Below are 8791 nucleotides of genomic sequence, written 5' to 3' on the forward strand. Positions count from 1 at the left end.
ATGTGGACAACATAACTGACCCGGTTAGGTTTGACCATGATGTGTGCATAATTTAAATAGAGTAAGGTTTCTATAGGGTTTTATACGGGTACCCTTGAATGGACAACTCAGGGTGGAAGGCACAGAACTGTCGATTGCACCGCTGATCGACTAGTTTTACTGCAAATACGCCTTTCTAAATTTAGGGGTAATGATATAGGAAGAGCACAACCACTCATTAAAGCGTTGCTATAGTATTTATTTGGCATGAGTGGAGATGATGTTGAGCATCATTATGCAATAATTAAAAACATGTTGGCACATATTTGCACGTCAAGAAAGCAATAAATACAACAGTTTTATAATTTAAAGAAACAATAAAGGAAAGAAACAAGGAAGATACGTCAGTTTCGCTTTTGAAGAAGAAATTAAATGCTTAAAGAAATTAAGCAAATAATTGCACATAGGGAGGTACAAATTCACAAGAACAATCTGAAATGGTAAAAGCCTAAAAATTCCCAGCAGAGTCACCATGCTGTCGCGCCCCCTTTTTTTCTCCACGGAGAGGAGTCCGGGTTTCGACGTTCATGGGGTGTAATAACTCATTTTCTTTTTGGGAATTGGGTTTTTGAAGAGTCGCCACCTAACGATTTTAAGGTGCGTTAGGGCACCTATAAGGTCCAACTACAACTATGTTTGATAACCAGAGATAGGGTAAGGGCTTGAAATTATCCTAAGGGGAAGGTGTTAGGCACCCCTTAGGATCCCCTAGTGTGGTTCCTGGCCAGATAGTTTTTGTGAATTTGTGCAATTAGCAAGTAAACAAATAAGGCTCAAGTAATAGGGGATTTTAATTTTAAATACACAAGTGTTTGAAAAACGATTAATAAAAGCATGGTTTTGAAAAGAGTTATAGTCTAAGCATACTTATAAAAATAAAGGGGGTGTCCTAGGTTTGTTTATAATATGGATCATATTAATGCAATACCCAATATGAAACTCCTCAGAAGAGGGGATACACGTGTTATTAGTGCACCGATCATCATATCCATATCTACCCTTTCTCGCCCCGTTAAGGTAATTAAAGCGAGGGTTGGTCTCGACCTCTATTGCATGCTGTTACCCGTCCCATTCCTATCAGTCCCGGAGGAATTTAGGACTCCTATTCCTATAAGAAAGAGGTTCTAGGCTGAACCTTCGGTTTAAAGGTAAAATGCTAAGGCAACATACAAAACATATAAAACTGCAATTAGGGAAAACATATAAGCAAATAGAAGGCTCATTATACCTCCGCAAACAGTGCACATAGACAGCACGACTCATACACAGTTAAGGTCTGAATTTTAAAATCCTAAAGTAGGGTGTTTATGTCAGAACCAAATTCATTATATAACTTAGAAAAGAAGTCCGAATCAGGCCTGCCTGCTGGTTTTAGCAGTTGATAAAAAAACAGCTCTAGTTTTATTTAGGTAATTACCTAAGGCTTGCCTAGGCGTAAGCAGTATTCAGTAGTTATTCAGGATTGCTAAGATAGTTTGGAGATTATTATATTACCTAAAACATGCTATTCTAGGTGTTCGGTATACAAAACTATGGCCAATTGCTTGTAAAAAATTGAGTAGAATTGTTTTATTACTTTTATGCATTCATAGTTAGCCTAACCGTGTTTAAACGAATGAAATCCTAAAGACATGGTATCTAATGTACAGAGATGCAGAATCCTAGGTAGGATTTCTATGCACAAATATTACAGTGTTTGAACATGATTTACAGAATATGCCGAGATGATATGCTTATGTCACGACCCAATTCCCGAACCCGGTCATGATGGCACCTCTCGTGAAGACAAGGCCAGCCAAACCAAACCAAAACACCTCTTTAAGCAGTTAATTATCATAAACAGTAATAAACATAATATAATATCTATAGATTGCAAAAATTTAATGATAACAACAGTGGAAACCATCCTGACACAGCCCAAACTGGGGTGTCACAAGTCATGAGCAACTAAGAAATCTGGATACAAGTCTACTGAACACTAATTCCGATACAATAGTTCTAAAAACATGAAAATGATAAGATAAGGGAGGCACGGGGCTGCGAACGCCAACATCTACCTCGTAGTCTCCGAATCACTGCCTGAACTGGGGGAATCAACACTCAGGAGCGGACTCTGCGATGCCTGAATCTGCACACATGGTGCAGGAAGTAATGTGAGTACTCCGACTCAGTGAGTAATAATTACAAATAATGGCTGAAAGTATGAAAACACGTAAAAGGCACAAAGCAATTCCATATCAAGCAGTAAATCACTTAACGCAGTAAATCAGTGAAGAAATCAAATGATATTCCTTTTTAGAACATGTAAAACCGGTAATTTAACAGGTAAATAACAAGTAGAACTCCGCCCCTCGGGTACAATATCAATCACTCAGAATAGTATCAGCCCCTCGGGCTCACTCTCAGTATAGTATCAGCCCCTCAGGCTCAGTATCAATAACTCAGAACAGTATCAGCCCCTCAGGCTCACTCTCAGATCATAATGGGTTCCCGCGCTCACTGTGGGTGTGCAGACTCCAGAGGGGCCCAGTACGACCCAAGCGCTATATCAAGCCACCTCGTGGAGTCATCACTTGGCACTCGGCCTCACATCACTTAAGCCACTTCATGGCATATAAAGTATCTCAGGCCCTCGGCCTCATATCACTCAGCATATCCTCACATATGGCCCTTGGCCTCACTCAGTCCAAAAATCATCACAAGCCCCTTGGGCAATAGTAAAACAGTAGTTCTCAGCCCAAAACATGATGTAGAAATATTATTTAAGTTTCAAATCTGAGTAAAAGTGGCTGAGTTTGTAAAACAGTAGATATCAACAAGACTGAGTTCAAATAATAAGTCAAGCAGTGAGGAAACTGTGATAAAAATTCCGGAAGGGTTCAAATAGTTGGCACGAAGCCCAAATAAGGCAATTAGTCCAAATCATGTTAATAACAAATGAATTTCAGTCAAATAAGCGGTAAAATAATCAACCAGGACGGACCAAGTCACAATCCCCAGTAGTAAAAGACCCTATGCTCATTATCTAGCGCATATCTTGCCTCAATATAGCACTACGATGTGCAATCTGGGGTTTCAAACCCTCAGGACATCATTCACAATCATTATTCACCTCGAACCGGCTAAATTTCTAGCTCGCGATGCCTTTGCCCCTCAAATTGTCCTCTACGCACGTCGAATATATCCAAAATCAGAACGAACACGTCACAATATGCTAAGGGAACAAAGCCCAAGTGAAAAAATTCAAAAAATATCAAAAATCCTGAAATTAGCAAAACCCAAGCCTCGGGCCCATGTCTCAAAATCGGGTAAAATTTACATTTTTGGAATCCTCATACCCTCACGAGTCTAACCATACCAAAATTATCCAATTCTGATACAATTTGGTCCTTAAAATCATCATTTTACATTTTTGAAAGGTTTTATAATCTTCTTCCCTAATTCCATCCCAAATCACGAATTAAATGATGAATTCAATGATAGATTCATGTGTTCTAGCCAAATATGAGTTAAAATCACTTACCCCGATGAATTTCTTGAAAAACCTTTGAAAAATCGCCAAAATCCGAGCTTTCTAGGTCAAAATATTAAATAAAACCCAAAACCTCGTATTTATAGAGTACCCCTCAGATTTTAGCCTCCGCGGGCTGCATCAAATCGACCGCGGTCCGCACAAGCCAGTGCAGTCCGCGCAAAAACAACCGCGGCCGCATGAGCCTTCCTCTACAGTGACATAATTTAGTATTTTGGCCATAACGTTTTCTACAAATGTTCAAATTGCGATATACTTACCTTTCTGGAAACTAGACACGAAGGACTATAACTTTTATTTTTGAATCATCTCGAAATGCCTTATAGATAAAAAGATATGTGCTTCCGAAATAGGACCAGCGAATCGTTCCCCACCGCAGCCGCACACCATTTTGTTCGGTCCGCATGACACCTACCGCGGCCACACTTCTTTTTGTGCGGTCCGCATAGCACATACCGTGGCCGCACTTCTTTTTGTGCGGACCGCGCGGGTGGTTTCCGAGGCCTGCAACCCTCTTGGACCTGCTACAACTATGATTTTCGGCCTAAAACATCCCGGAACCTACCCGGGACCCCCGAAACTTCAAACTATTTGTACCAACACATCCCATGACATCGTTCAAATTTGTTCAACACTTCAGAATGCTTAAAACAACATCAAATCACCAATTTAACATAGGATTTAAGCCTAAGAACTCCAAGAACTCTTAAATTATGCTTTCGCTCAAAAAGTCTATCAAATCTCGTCCGAATGACCTGAAATTTTGCACACACATCCCAAATGATACAACAAAGCTACTGCAACTCTCAGAATTCCATTCCGACCGTTATATCAAAATCTCTCCTATCCACCCGAAATTGCCAAAATATCAATTTCGCCATTCAAGCCTAAATCTCCTCTACAACTCCAAAACCCATACCGATCGCGCTCCGAAGTCACAAATCACCTCCCGAAGCTAACCGAACCATAAGAACTCACATCTGAGCCCTCTAACTCATAAGTCAACATCCGGTTGAATTTTTCAACTTTAGCCTTCTTAAAAGAGACTAAGCGTCTCATTTCTTACCAAAACCACACCAAACGCAAACCAATCAACTCGACCACATAAAACACGGATAATGAAGCATAAAGAAGCAGAAATGGGGGAAATGGAGCGGTAACTCATGAGACGACTGACCGGGTCATCACATCCTCCCCAACTTAAACAAACGTTCGTCCTCGAACGAGTCAAGAAACATACCTGAAGCCTCAAATGAGTGAGGGTATCTACTCCACATCTCCCGCCCGGCCTCCCAGGTAGCCTCCTCCATGGGCTGACCTCTCCACTGAACTTTCACTGAAGCTAAATTCTTTGACCTCAACTTCCGAACCTGATGACCCAAAATAGCTACTGGCTCCATATCATAGGTCAAATCATCATCTAACTGAACCGTGCTAAAGTCCAAAACATAAGACGGATCCCCAATATACTTTCGGAGCATAGAAACATGAAATATCAGATGCACACTCGATAGGTTGGGTGGCAAAGCAAGCTCATAAGCCACCTCCCCAATCCTCCGAAGCACCTCAAAAGGCCCAATGAACCACGAACTCAACTTCCCTTTATTCCCAAACCTCATAACACCCTTCATGGGTGAAACCTTCAGCAAGACCTTTACACCGACCATGTAGGACACATCTCGAACCTTCCAGTCCACATAACTCTTCTGATGCGACTGCGCTGTACAAAGCCTCTCCTGAATCACCTTCACCTTCTCTAAGGAATCCTGAATGGAATCTGTCCCCAATTGTCTAGCCTCGCCAGGCTCGAACCAACCAGCTGGAGATCTACATCGCCTCCCGCACAAAGCCTCATACGGAGCCATCTAAATACTCGACTGGTAGCTATTGTTGTAAGTAAACTCTGCAAGTGGTAGGAACTCATCCCATAAACCTCCAAAGTCAATAACACAAGCACACAACATTTCCTCCAATATCAGAATCGTACGCACGGACTGTCCATCCGTCTGAGGATGAAAAGCTATACTCAACTCCAACTGAGTACCCAACTCGCACTGAATAGATTTCCAAAACTGGGAAGTAAACTGAGTACCTCTATTTGAGATGATAGAAACCGGAACACCATGCAACCGAAAAATCTCCCGAATATAAATCCCTGCAAACTGCTCTAACGAATAGGTAGTACACACAGGAATGAAGTGTGCGGACTTGGTCAACTGATCCAGAATCACCCAAATAGCATCAAACTTCTTCAAATTCCGAGGAAGTCCAACCACAAAGTCCATAGTGATCCTCTCCCACTTCTACTTGAGAATAACCATCTGCTGAAGCAAGCCACCCGGTCTTTGATGCTCATATTTTACCTGCTGGCAGTTGAGAAATCGAGCTACAAATCCCACAATATCTTTCTTCATTCTTCTCCACCAATAGTGTTGCCTCAAATCCTGGTGCATCTTCGCGGCACCCGGATGGATAGAATACCGCGAGCTGTGGGTCTCCTCCAGAATCAACTCTCTAAGCCCATCCACATTGGGCACACAAATCCGGCCCTGCATCCTCAACACACCATCATTACCGGTGGTCACATCTCTGCCATCATCATGCTGAACTCTGTCCTTAAGGACAAGCAAATGCAGATCGTCATACTGGCGCTCTCTGATGCGATCATATAAGGAAGACCGAGAAGCCACACATGCCAACACCCGACTAGGCTCCGAAATATCCAATCGCACGAACTGATTGGCCAAGGCATGAACATAAACTGCAAGGGGTCTCTCCCCAACTGGAATATATGCCAAACTCCCCATGCTCACTACCTTTCGGCTCAACGCATCGGCCACCACATTGGCCTTTCCCAGATGGTACAATATAGTGATATCATAATCCTTAATCAATTCCAACCATCTCTACTGCCTCAAATTAAGATCCTTTTGCTTGAACAAATGCTGAAGACTGCGATGATCAGTGAATACCTCACAAGATACACCATACAAATAATGCCTCCAAATATTCAATGCATGAACTATGGCAGCCAACTCCAAATCATGAACATGGTAGTTCTTCTCATGGGGCTTCAACTGACGAGAAACATAAGAAATAACTCTACCCTCCTACATCAATACACAACCAATCCCAACTCTCGAAGCATCACAATACACGGTACATGAACCTGAAGCTGATGAAAAAACCAACACTGGAGATGTGGTCAAGGCTGTCTTGAGTTTCTAAAAGCTCTTCTCATACTCGTCCGACCATACAAATGGAACACCCTTCTGACTCAACTTGGTCAAGGGCGATGCGATAGATGAGAATCCCTGAACAAACCGGCAATAATAGCCTGCCAACCCAAGAAAACTATGAATCTCTATGGCTAAGGATGGTCTGGGCCCACTCTAAACCGCCTCTCTTCTTCAGATCAACCTGAATACCCTCGCTGGACACCACGTGCCCTAAGAAAGCCACTGAACTAAGCCAAAACTCACACTTGGAGAATTTTGCATTAAGCTTCTCCTCCCTCAATCTCTGCAAAACAACTCTCAAATGCTCCGCGTGCTCCTCCTGACTATGCGAGTACACCAGAATATTGTCAATGAATACAATAACGAACGAATCCAGATAAGGTCGAAATACACTATTCATCAAATGCATGAACGCTGCTGGGGAATTGGTTAGACCGAAAGACATCACAAGGAACTCATAATCACCATATATGGTCCTAAAGGCAGTCTTAAGAATATCTGAATCCCCGATCTTCAACTGGTGATAACCGGAACGGAGATCAATCTTGGAGAACATCCTCGCTCCCTAAAGCTGATCAAATAAATCATCAATGTGAGGCAAAGGATACTTGTTCTTAATTGTTACTTTGTTCAATTGCCTATAATCAATGCACATTCTCATCGTGACATCCTTCTTCTTCACAAACAAAATTGGTGCACCCCAAGGTGACACACTAGGCCGAATGAACCTCTTATCTAGGAGTTCATGAAGCTGTTCTTTCAATTCCTTCAACTTTGCTGGTGCCATACGATATGGCGGTATAGAAATGGGCTGAGTGCCGGGCATTAGGTCAATACCAAAATCAATATCCTGTCCTGTGGCATGCCCGGCAGGTCTGTAGGAAACACATTGGGAAAATCCCTCACAATTGGGACAAAATCGATACTAGGAGTCTCAGCTCCAACATCCCTCACAAATGCTAGATATGAAAGACAACCCTTCCCAACCATACGTTGGGCCTTCAAGAAAGATATCACTTTACTAGGAACATAATCAGTCACACCACGCCACTCGATCTGTGGTACACCCGGCATAGCCAAAGTGACTATCTTAGCATGACAGTCTAGAATAGCACGATACGGAGATAGCTAATACATGCCCAAAATGACATCAAAATCCACCATGCTCAATAGAAATAGATCTACTCAGGTCTCCAGACCCCCAATAGTCACCACACATGACCGGTACACACGGTCTACAACAATAGTATCGCCTACCGGGGTAGATACCTAAATAGGTAAAGCAAAAAACTCACAGGGCGTACCCAAATAATGAGCAAAGTATGATGACACATAAGAAAAGGTGAAATTAGGATCAAATAATACAGAGGCATCTCTGTGGCAGACTGAAACAATACCTGTAACGACAACATCTAAAGCAATAACATTTGGCATACCTAGAAGTGCATAGAAATGGGCCTGACCTCCTTCTGATCGACCTCCTCCTCTGGGGCAACCCTTGGCTGCCTAACCTCCACCCCTAGCTGGTTGGGTGGGTGGTGAGGTAACTAAAGTAGAAGTCGAGGGCTGACTCCTCTGCTGAGATGAACTAGCAATACGACGAGGACACTGCCTCCACATATGTCCAAACTCTCCACACTCAAAACAACTCCCAGGTGCTGGAGAAGGGGACTGAAGGGAACCCCTTGCACCAGAGTGACCGGCTGATGCACTCGGCATAGAAGAACCTTGAGCTGACGGGGCACGAGATGAACTCTGGGGTGGAAGGGAACTAAGTGATGACTGGCCCTGCTGAGTACCGTGATAACCATGACTCGAAAATGCCCCATGATAACCTGGGCGAGCTGACTGAGCAGGCCTAAAAGAACAGCCTCTACTATGCTGAAACTGGCCCCTCGAAGGAGCACCACTGTAACTGCCATATCCTCGAGGCCTCTTGGTCTCCCTCTCCTCTCAATCCTAACAGCGAACCGTCTCAATT

This window comes from Nicotiana tabacum, chromosome 7 (genome assembly GCF_000715075.1).
Source record: "Nicotiana tabacum cultivar K326 chromosome 7, ASM71507v2, whole genome shotgun sequence".
Lineage (NCBI taxonomy): Eukaryota > Viridiplantae > Streptophyta > Magnoliopsida > Solanales > Solanaceae > Nicotiana > Nicotiana tabacum.